Source organism: Gossypium arboreum, chromosome 11 (assembly GCF_025698485.1).
Source record: "Gossypium arboreum isolate Shixiya-1 chromosome 11, ASM2569848v2, whole genome shotgun sequence".
NCBI lineage: Eukaryota > Viridiplantae > Streptophyta > Magnoliopsida > Malvales > Malvaceae > Gossypium > Gossypium arboreum.
In genome coordinates, this window is record NC_069080.1 from 97,305,202 (window position 1) to 97,316,485 (window position 11,284).

Consider the following 11,284-nt stretch of genomic DNA (forward strand, 5'->3'; position numbering starts at 1 on the left):
GTAAGCTTTGTGCTCTAACTCCAAGGGAAGATGACATGCTTTTCCAAAGACCAACCGGTAGGGTGACATCCCTAAAGGTGTCTTGTATGCTGTTCTGTAAGCCCATAAAGCATCATCCAGTCTTTTAGACCAATCTCGTCAGTTCGGGCAAACTACCTTCCCAAGTATGCCTTTGATCTCTCTGTTTGCCAGTTCAGTTTTCCCATTCGTCTGCGGATGGTAAGCTGTAGCGACCTTATGTTTCACTCCATGTTCATCTAATAACCATTTCAACCACTTGTTCACAAAATGGAACCCTTCAGCGCTAATAATAGCTCTTGGGGTTCCAAACCTTGTGAATACGTGTTTCTGCAAAAACTTCATGACAACTTTAGCATCATTTGTCGGATAAGCTTTAGCCTCGACTCACTTAGACACATAGCCTACTACAACCAATATATACTTGTGACCAAAGGACAGAGGGAAAGGACTAAGAAAATCAATACCCCAAACATCGAATAATTCTATCTCAATGATGTTTGTTCAAGGCATCTCATTTCTATTGGTAACATTTTTGACCCTTTGACATCGATCACAACTCTTTACGTAAGCATATTCATCTTTGAGTAGTGCTGGCTAAAAGAATTTAGCTTGCAATACCTTGGCTACAGTATGTGTACCTCTGAAGTGTCCCCGCCTCGGAGCTGAGTGACAATGATATAGAATCTTATATACTTCATCTTCTACCATGCATCTCCTTATTGTTTGATCTGCGCACTTTTGAAACAAATATGGCTCTTCCAAGAAATAGTACTTCACATCGTGAAGAAACTTTTTCTTTTAATGATACGTCTTATCAATCGGCATCAAACCACAAGCTAAAAAGCTAGCAATATCAACAAACCAAGGGGTATTATGGACATGAATTACCTTCAGTATGTGTTCATCTGGAAATGTCTCTCGAATTGGTATAAAAGGAGAGTTCCCTTCTTGCAACTCCAATCTAGACAAGTGGCATGCTACTTGATTTTTTACTTCCTTTCGATCTTGAATTTCTAGATTGAACTCTTGAAGTAAAAGTACCCATCGGATCAACCTCGACTTATCGTCTTTCTTGGAAAGTAAGTACTTAATTGCCGAATGGTCTATATAGACAGTCACTTTGGTACCTATAAGATAAGATCGAAACTTGTCAAAAGCAAACACAATAGCAAGTAACTCTTTTTCTGTTATAGTATAATTCAGTTGAGCTCCTGTCAGAGTTTAACTTGCGTTGTAGATGGGATGAAAAAATTTGTTCCTTCGCTGTCCCATGACAGCTCCTATCACGAAGTCACTTGCGTCACATATCAATTCAAATGGAAAATCCTAGTCTGGTGTGATGATTATGGGTGCCGTAACTAACCGACTCTTCAAATCTTTAAAAGATCTTAAGTATTCTTCATCAAATTTGAATGTCGTGTCCTTCTCAAAAAATTTGCATAAGGGTTTAGCAATTTTGGAAAAGTCCTTGATGAATCTTCGATAGAAATCGATGTGGCCCAAAAAGCTCCAACACCCTTTACAGATGTTGGAGGTGGGAGTTTCTCAATAACATCTACCTTTACTTTATCTACCTCGATCCCATGTCTCGTTATCTAATGCCCTAGAACAATCCCTTCTCATACCATGAAATGGCACCATTCCCAGTTGAGTACTAGGTTTGTTTCTTCACATCGCCTTAGTACCTTGGCTAGATTAGCTAGGCAATCATCATATGTATCTCCGAATACTAAAAAATCATCCATAAAAACTTCCAAATACTTCTTAACCATGTTAGTAAAAATAGACATCATACATCTTTGAAATGTAGCAGATGCATTACATAAACCAAATGGCATGCGTCTAAATGCAAATGTACCGTACGGGCAGGTAAATGTTGTCTTACGTTGATCTTTTAATGCTACTGTAATCTGATTATACCCTTAGTATCCATCTAGAAAATAGTAATAGTCTCACCCCATTAGTCTATCCAATATCTGGTCCAAGAACGGTAAAGGAAAGTGATCTTTCCTAGTTGCCTTCTTCAGCTTCCGGTAATCAATGCAAATTCTCCATCCTGAAACCGTTCTAGTTGGTATCAACTCGTTATTCTCATTTTCAATGACCGTGATACCTCCTTTCTTTGAAACGCACTGGACCAAACTTACCTATGAGCTGTTTAAGATGGGCTAAATTATACTCGTATCTAACCACTTGATGATTTCTTTCTTTACTACGTCTTTTATGATGGCGTTCAGTCTTTGTTGTTCATCAATCATCCCTTTTTGGCCATCTTCCAGGATAATCTTGTGCATGCATACAGATGTACTAGTACCACAAATATCAACTATGGTCCATCTGATAGCCTTCTTGAATTGTTTCAACACCAGGATGAGTTTCTCTTCTTCACTAGTTAATTGTGCTGAAACAATCACAGGCAAAGTAGACGCAGTACCTAAATAAACATATTTCAAATGTGAAGGTAGTACTTTGAGTTCTAATTTAGGTGGCTCCTCGATTGATGCTTTTGGTTGGGCATAATCCCATTTCTCTAATTCCAAAGATTCAAAAATGGGATTGCGAATTAAATACCTTTTGATTAGCTTCTAACAACGCTAAGTATTCATCCTCTTCTTCATCGTTCAGAGGATCTAATGATAAAATTTGTTCCAACAGATCCTCAACATAGTTGAGCTCCTTCTCACTATTAAATCCTCTAAATCGGATACTACAGAACAATCATTAATTGTGTCAGGAAATCGCATAGACTTAAAAATGTTAAATGTTACCTGATCATCCTGAACACGCATAGTAGGCTCACCCTTCTGCACATTAATAAGGGTCATTCCGGTTGCTAAGAACGGTCTTCCTTAGATAATTAGCACTTCTTTGACCGCTTCAAAGTCTAGAATAAAAAAATCAATAGGAAAGATAAATTTATCTATACGTACCAATACATCCTCAATTTTTCCTTCTGGATGTGCTAAAGATCGATCTGCTAATTGAACTGTAACCCTAGTAGGTCTAACTTCACCTATCCCTAGCTTCTTAAATATTGACATAGGCATCAAGTTAATACTCACACCTAAGTCACATAATGCCTTACCATAATATGTTGTTCCAATGTTGCAAGGGATGGTAAAACATCCAGGATCCTTCAACTTTGGGGGTAGTTTGTTTTGAAGATATGCACTGCATTCCTTTGTCAGAGCTACCATCTTAAATTCTCCAAGCCTTTATTTTTTGGACAGGATATCCTTCATGAATTTTCCGTAGTTTGGCATTTGCTCAAGTGTTTCAACCAATGGGATGTTGATATGAAGTTGCTTGAGTACATCTAGGAACTTCTTGAATTGAATCTCCTACTTCTGCTTTTGAAGTCTTTGAGGGTAGGATAGTGGTTTTTTCTTTACTGGAACTGGTTGATTCGTCTTCTGTGGCAATTCTGCATCTAACAGAGTTATTAGTTGATCAGAATTAGCTGGTTCTAAATTTACCTTGTCAGGTTTTGTAGAGTCTGGTTCTTATGAAACTAAAATTTCAACATTCGGTTGAACTTCCTCTAAATCTTGAGCGTCAGCTTGCTCCTTTTCAGTTTTGATGGTGTTGGGCTCTACTGTCTTTCCACTCCTCAATGTCAATGCTTTGCAATGTTCCTTCCTCGGTCCTCAGATTCTCTGTATCATTAGGTAAAGCACCTTGTGGTCGGTTTTTAAGTTCAGTTGCAAGCTGGCCCATCTGGTTTTTCAGGTTTTTTTACGTAGTTGCTTGGCTTTGGATTAAGGCATCATTCTTGGCCATGTATGCCTTCAACAAATTTTCTAAGCCATTGATGGTTCAGCTTGGGTTGGTTTCTGAACTTGTTGGGGGAAACTAAGCGGATGGGTTGGTCTAGGTTGAGCGTAAGTGTTACTGGTTCCAACCCCTTGGTTACTCCAGGAAAAATTTGGGTGATTCCGCCATGATGGGTGATAGAGATTGGATTGAAGTCCTTGCCTTCCTCGATTTTGGTTCTGGTTACCTTTGTAGTACATGGATTCTGGGTTTTCTGGACATTCTTTGAACAAATGTCCTTCCCCACAATAGATACAGGCTATACTTTCAATTTGGTTAGGTGGCTATGCTGCAAAACTGTTAGACCCATTAGTAGTAAGAGTTTTTAACATTGAGGTTATTGATGATACCTGAGATGCGAGTGAAGTAAGAGGTCTACTTCATGTATTCCGGCAACTCGTCTTCCTGACGTTGCTCGATTAGTTGGCCATTGATAATTGTTTCTAGCAATCCTCTCAATGATTTCATAGGCCTCATTATAAGACTTAGAAATGAGAGCACCATTAGCAGAAGCGTCCATTACCATCGTTGTGTGAGCGTTGAGACCATTATAAAATGTCTTAAGTTGGATGAAATGTGGGATTCCATGATGAAGGCACTTTCGTAATAACTCTTTATACATTTCCCATGCCTCATACAAGGACTCATCATCCATTGCTGGAAAGCAGTGATCTCGTTCCTCAACTTAGCATTCTTGCTAGGCGGGAAATACTTCATAAGGAATCTTTCTGCTAACTCTTACCATGGGGAAATTGAGTTTGGTGGCAATCAGTTCAACCAGGCTCGAGCTCTGTCCCTTAGCGAATATGGGAACATCTTCAATCATAATGCATCTTCGGGTACTCCAGCTAACTTGAAAGAATTGCTCACCTCCATAAACAGTCGTAAGTGTAGGTGAGGATCTTTAGTAGGCATTCCACTAAATTGGCCCATTGTCTGAAGCATATGGAACATGACTGGCTTCAGCTTGAACTATTGTGCCTCAATTTTGGGTCTCCTAAAACCTTGATTAAGATAATTAAATACTGGCACGGTATACTGTCTTAAAGCTCTATCCCTATCATTAGCAATAAGGATAGGATTTTGAGCAGGGTTTGCTCCATTTCCTTGATTTGGATTTTAAAAGTTCATTTCTTCGGTCCTTCTCTGATTTGCTTGTCTTCTCCACTCTCGAAAATTTTGTTCTATCTCAGGGTCTACAGGGAGTTGGTTAATAATTCTGTCAATACTCATAAACACCTGAAATAATCACAGAAAAATTAATTAAGTTAAAAATTAAATAGAAAAAAAAACCAAAATGTAAAACTAACAAATTCACAAATAATGACTTTTTAAAATAGTCCTCGAAAACCACGCCAAAAACTTGGAACGACGAAATTGTGCAAGCGTACACAATCGCAACACGTAATAAAGTGACAAGTAAATGTCGAGTTATCATACCCACAGAGACTTCGAAAAGAATTATTTATGAATGCTATTTAGAACACTTTGGTAAAGAAAAATATTTTGTTTGAAGAGGGTGATTAAAAACTAAGATTTAAACTAAGTAAACTAAAGAAATAAATCTCAAATGTATGATTTCAAAATATGATTTAATCAAGATGACATAATTGTGTTGATTTAATTACATTTCTTTAACTTAGAATTATTAAACTCATGTTTATGTTGTCACGAATAAATTCATGACAACTCGGTAAATTGCTAACTGATGAACATATTCACCTACACAAATCCATTCATCTCTTAACATATCCCTATGTTAATTCAAACGATCAAACATATTTTAATAGGCAAACATGTTATGGCACATACATACTCATTAAATTTAACTAATCTCTTGCATATCCCTATGTCAATTCAAACGATTAATTAAATCTAATGAGCATATAAAAGACTATGTAAGGTAACAAGGTATTCTTACCTTGAAACAGTTTAGTCACAATAATCTTACAAGTTATGCAAGGCAAGTGTATTGCTAGATACATTGCTAATTTAAAATTCAGCTACCTTAGAAGAATAAACATGTAACACCCCGAACCCGAGACCGTCGCAGGAGTCGAACACGAGGTGTTAACAGACTTCAAGCCAGTTATTAGAAATTTCCCAGACAGGCTGCCAATCTGCATACGGGTTGCATTAAAAATCATATCTTGTGTTATGAAACTCGAAATCCAGATCCGTAAATTTTCCCCGAAACTAGACTCATATATACATTTACAAATTTTTTTCTAGAATTTTTGGTCAGGCCAATTAGTACATTTTATTAGTTTGAGTCCCCCATGTTATAGGGATCGACTACACTGACCTTTGCGCATTACGACTTGGATATCTCCCTGTATAGGGCTTCAATACTGATGTTGTTTGTTTCTGTAGAAACTAGACTCGAAAAGAAATCTGTACATATATGGCATGGCTTCTAATTATCTCTGGTCAATTCATGATGAATTCCCAAATTCAGGACAGGGACTCTAGTAACCGTTCTGGCCCTGTCCCGCGAGAACTTAAATATCTCTTAACATACAGCTCATATGGTTGCTTCGTTTCTTCTATATGAAAATAGACTCATCGGGCTTCGATTCCATAATTCATTCATTATTTAATTCCATTTCTCCTATTTTTAGTGATTTTTCAATCTCACGTCACTGCTGCTGCCAGCACCTGTTACTAAAGCAACTATGCCTATTTCATGATTTCCCTTTGATCTAACTAGTGATTCATCATACATGTCACAAATTATGATCATGACTAGCCATACCAAAGGCTAATCATTGTCAAACATCTCCCTACTACACTATTGCCATATCATGAATTTTAACACCAAAATAATCAACCATGGCATATGGCATAAAAATCGAATTACCAAGACTTGCAACTTAACATTAGAGAACTAAATCCAACCGAACATTTATGCCATTTTCGCATGGCTAAAAGTTTACATACCAAAGTTCAACAAAGCATATTAGCCTATACATGCCAAAATGTTCTCCTAGACCGACTACAAAAAAAGATACCAAAAGTTGCTAGCCGGTGTGATGACTTCGATGACGATCACGAGCACGCAAAAGGACGAGTCCAAGAAACCTAAAATAGGCGACAAGCAAACACCGAGTGAGTATATAACTCAGTAAGCCATAAGCATTATATTGCCGTTCAGTAATAATATATCATAAGAGAAAATAATTAATGCGGATTAAAATCCTCCATCCACACCCAAATCGTGCTATAATTCCTTAGGCATTTCGGTTTGATCTCATACCAAGCCCTACTTTGATATTTCATACATTACACCATATGACATTGCATGCATTTATCTTCAAGTATAATCACCACATAGGTCAAGATTTACCAAGCTAAATTCCAAATATAAATAAAATGTCCATTCCTCATGAGCTCAAGGTGTTTACTCGTATCACTGTCCATGATTGACTCGGTAAGGCCGCACACGTAGAGCATGTATGTTCATTTGAGGATGTGTAATAAGCCCGCACACTTAGTGCTTAATAGTCGAACTCGCACACTTAGTGCTATATAATCAAACTTGCACACTTAGTGCTATACAATTTGAACCCGCACACTTAGTGCCAATTTGTGATCATAAATGTTTACACCGCACACTTAGTGCCAAAACCAATAACTCAATACATCTCACCTCTTTTCTTTCCATTCAATACTTTCATCACCACATACATACATGTATATATATATATATATTTATCATTCCATTCAGCATCATTACTTGGACATTACGACCATTTAAATTAGTACAAAATAAGTGCTTAATGACTTACCTTATATTGGATGAAATGATTCCCAATCGACTACTCGATTATCTTTGCTTTGCCTTTGCTTGATTCTCCTCTTTGATGTCTTGATCTAAAATGAATACATTTAGTAGTTTAATCTTCTTGCTGGATTTTTATGTGTATAATTAAATGGTTTTCACCCCATTTCACAACTATCCTTGTTCAAAATATCAAAACCTCAACCAATATTCGATTAATGCTTCAAGGTCGAATGTATTGTCACCATTAAGTTAATCTAGTCTCAAGTATTTTTAATCCTAATATACAACATCATGAATCAACTCAACCTTATAAGCCAATATTACTCCTACAATCGATTGTAAAGAGTTAACAAAGAAAATATATTTTCACAAACATATACACCCATATGGCCGATTATACCAAATCAAGTTTAACCTTACTTATCTCAAAATTTTCATTCCATACTATCATCCCCATGACATAGCAAAGTTTTGAACCATGGACTAATTAGAACTAAAACTAGCAACTAAAAACATGCATGAATCTCATGGCACAACATCAAACATACCTTAATCTAGATACAAGGATAGCCAACCTCTTCCTAATCCTCTTCCAAACCAACCATGAGCAAGAACCCCTTTCTTCTCCCTTGGGATTTTCGGCCAAAAGGATGAAAAAAAGATGAACAAATTTTTTTGTTTTCTTTCTCACCTTCACGGCAATGGGGAGGGGGGGCAGAAGCCTTCATACACACATTTTTTTTCTCATTTTTTTATTGCTCATGCACCTTATTTTATTTATTCCAACATAAAACACTCACCCAACATGTTTCATGACATGTTTTGCCTATGATTCCTTGTCATGGCCGGCCACTAGCACTTGGGGGGGGGGAATTTGACATGCAAGTCCTCCCTTTTGACTACATGTACTATTAGGTCCTTATAGATTAGCCTATCATTTTTCAAAAGTGTCATACAAGTCCTACTAACTGAATTCACATGCAATCGACTAAACCGAAGCTTGAAATTTTCACACATTCATAAATACATATTCTAGACAATAAATATTACGTTCAAACATTTCGGTGACTCGGTTTAGCGGTCCCGAAACCACTTCCCGACTAGGGTCAATTTTGGGCTGTCACAAAACATGCACTGATTAAGTATTGTGTCAATTAATTACAATTTCAGTCCATTTAAATAATTAATTCATTAGCTACCTCACAATTGTAATGCAAGAATAATTTAGGCATGATTTTACTTAATCAAGCATTTTACCGAGGCCTATAACAACGTAAACACAATTTTAATAATTTAAGCAGATGAAATGAAATTAAACCAACACGAATTAAATTCAAGCTAAAATTAACCATTCCAACAACATAACTATTCATAGATATGTTCATCATAACAACAACAAAAATTAAAGAGATAGGGAACAAGAATCAAATCCGGTGTTTTTTCGTGGCTTGACTAGGTTGCTCCGTTCTTTCTTCTTTGTTGTCCTCACCAATCAAGGCTTCTATGAACACTCAATTTTTTCTCCAAAATGGTTGAAGAGGAACCCTTTCTCAAGGGTAGAAATTGGCACAAGTGCAAGGGACTTGGAATGGAAAAATGAGAGGAGAAAGTGAGAGAAGAGAGAAGAGATATGAATGAATGAGGTATAAATGCAGGATGCTTTGAATGATCAGCCAAGGGGGTTTTTATAGCTGAATATGGCAGCAAAAATTTGCTAAAAATAGCAGCCAAGAGTCACCCCTTGGCTGGCCATCTATGTGGCAAAGTTGATGGCTTCAACTTTGCTAAATTTGGCTTGGGCAAATCTTCAAAGCCATCAATTGTGGAGGGGCTGATCTGCAATTTGAACAAGTCTTCAAGGGCTTCTTTGCAGCTTCAATAATTAGCTAATAAGCTGAATTGGGTCAGTACTTGGACGATTTTGGGGCTGTCCTCTCATTGGCCGGTTCGGTTCACTCGGTTCTATTCAATCGAACCATTATTTTCATAATTAATTAATAATAATTTATTATCCCAAATTAAATTGGATATATAAATTAAAATTAATTAAATTAAGAATTAATACACATAATTTTGGACCATCTTAGGCTGGAAATTAATTTGGCTTGATACTTCAAATTGTTTCTCGGTTTTGTGCTTCTGGCAGTGTCTGCAGAGCCATTTTTCATCATTTGTGCAAATCTGTCGAAAATAACCAAAATTCATAAAAAATAATTATAAAGTTAACTAAATTTCAACATGTTTAGCTTTTAAGTGCACTTTAATTATTTTATAAAAATTAATTATTTTTCGACAAGAAATTAACTGAAATCTCATTAATTTAATTTAAAAAGGGTATGAAAAAGTGTGTAAATTTTTGTGTTTCCAAGCCTGAAGGGCGAGCAACCCATCCTTGGTTTTTTCTAATGGATTTATCAATTGAAAGTGACCCCCAGATGGACTACTGCTGGGTTGGCCCATTTCAGTACTCGTCAGAGGTGCAAGCCCATAATCAGAAACTGGACTTAAAATTTTCATCTTAACAGAAACAAGTTCACTCGAGTGAGGGGTAAATTGAGCGATGGGTTTGGGTTCCCAACATAGTGGTCCATCCCTCTAGAGTCTTCTATACCCAGAGGTAGCCACTAGATAATGCTGCTACGGAGGAGCAATTTGATTGCCTAAAGTTAGGCCAGTCCCTTGTGTTGGAGAGTCTCATTGCTATCAGAAATTTCTTTCATTTTTATTTGGAGAATCAAAGCCCAAATGGTTACAGGCCCACAAATTTTGCTACTGGGGATGATCCTAGGCCGTACACCCCTTCGACACAGGGTGCCCTTACAACTCTTTGGATGACTTGACCGTTATTTTAGTTAGGAGGAAGGAGGAACACCCACACTTCTTCTACACCTTATGTAGGCAGCACGTGCACCACTGGTCTGCTCCACTAGCAGTAGCCACTGGTGAGTTCTTTAATAAACATTTGGTTCATCATGCGACTAAACCTAACTCTTCTCTTTCAGGTTCTACCAAATCCTCCACTTTTTCTCAAACGTCAATTAGTATGGACGTGGTTGCAATCATGGGGAGGGCACAGAAGGCCGTTGATGCAGCTGATGTAAGGGTATAGGTAAGTAATAGTAGTCATAAGAGGCTAAGGGTGGAAGAGCGCTCTTGAGGTACCGAAGAAAGCAGTGGCATTAGGTTGGTCCACTGTAGGCAAGTGACTGTCTTCAGACGTACTACGTCAATAGTGTGAATACTGCAACTAAAAGATATGAAATATAGAGGTGGTGTTCGCAAGTACACGAGTTAGGTTGTAATATAATTTTACAATGAAATAGATGAGTATTCCGAGGATTATACCCGAGGGAAGCTAGTACTAAATTAAAATTAACCTAAACTTAAATAGATCTAATTAGTAATTTAAATATACTATATTACAACAAAACATAAATGAAGGTTTTTAGTTTTTATAAATGAAATCATGAAAATAACATAAATAAAAGGAGCTTGGAAAACTGAATTATAAACTTGATCAATTCTAGATATGGGTGATGAACTTTCTTTAGTGGTCGTACCTAATTCCTATTCCGGGTTTCTATTCAATCAACTAGTCATTACCCTAGTAGGATCTCTCGATCTTCCACTAAACTAATGAGTCGATAAGAACTACTTAACTCTCAA

At 37.0% G+C, this 11,284-nt stretch overlaps 1 non-coding gene across 1 annotated transcript; it reads left to right on the forward strand.

Annotated features, from left to right (window-relative positions):
• The first annotated feature begins 4,415 nt into the window (after nt 1-4,415).
• LOC128285016 (small nucleolar RNA R71) lies at nt 4,416-4,521 on the forward strand. Its single transcript, XR_008275432.1, has one exon. It is a non-coding gene; the product is annotated as a small nucleolar RNA R71 (small nucleolar RNA).
• The last annotated feature ends 6,763 nt before the right edge of the window (nt 4,522-11,284 follow it).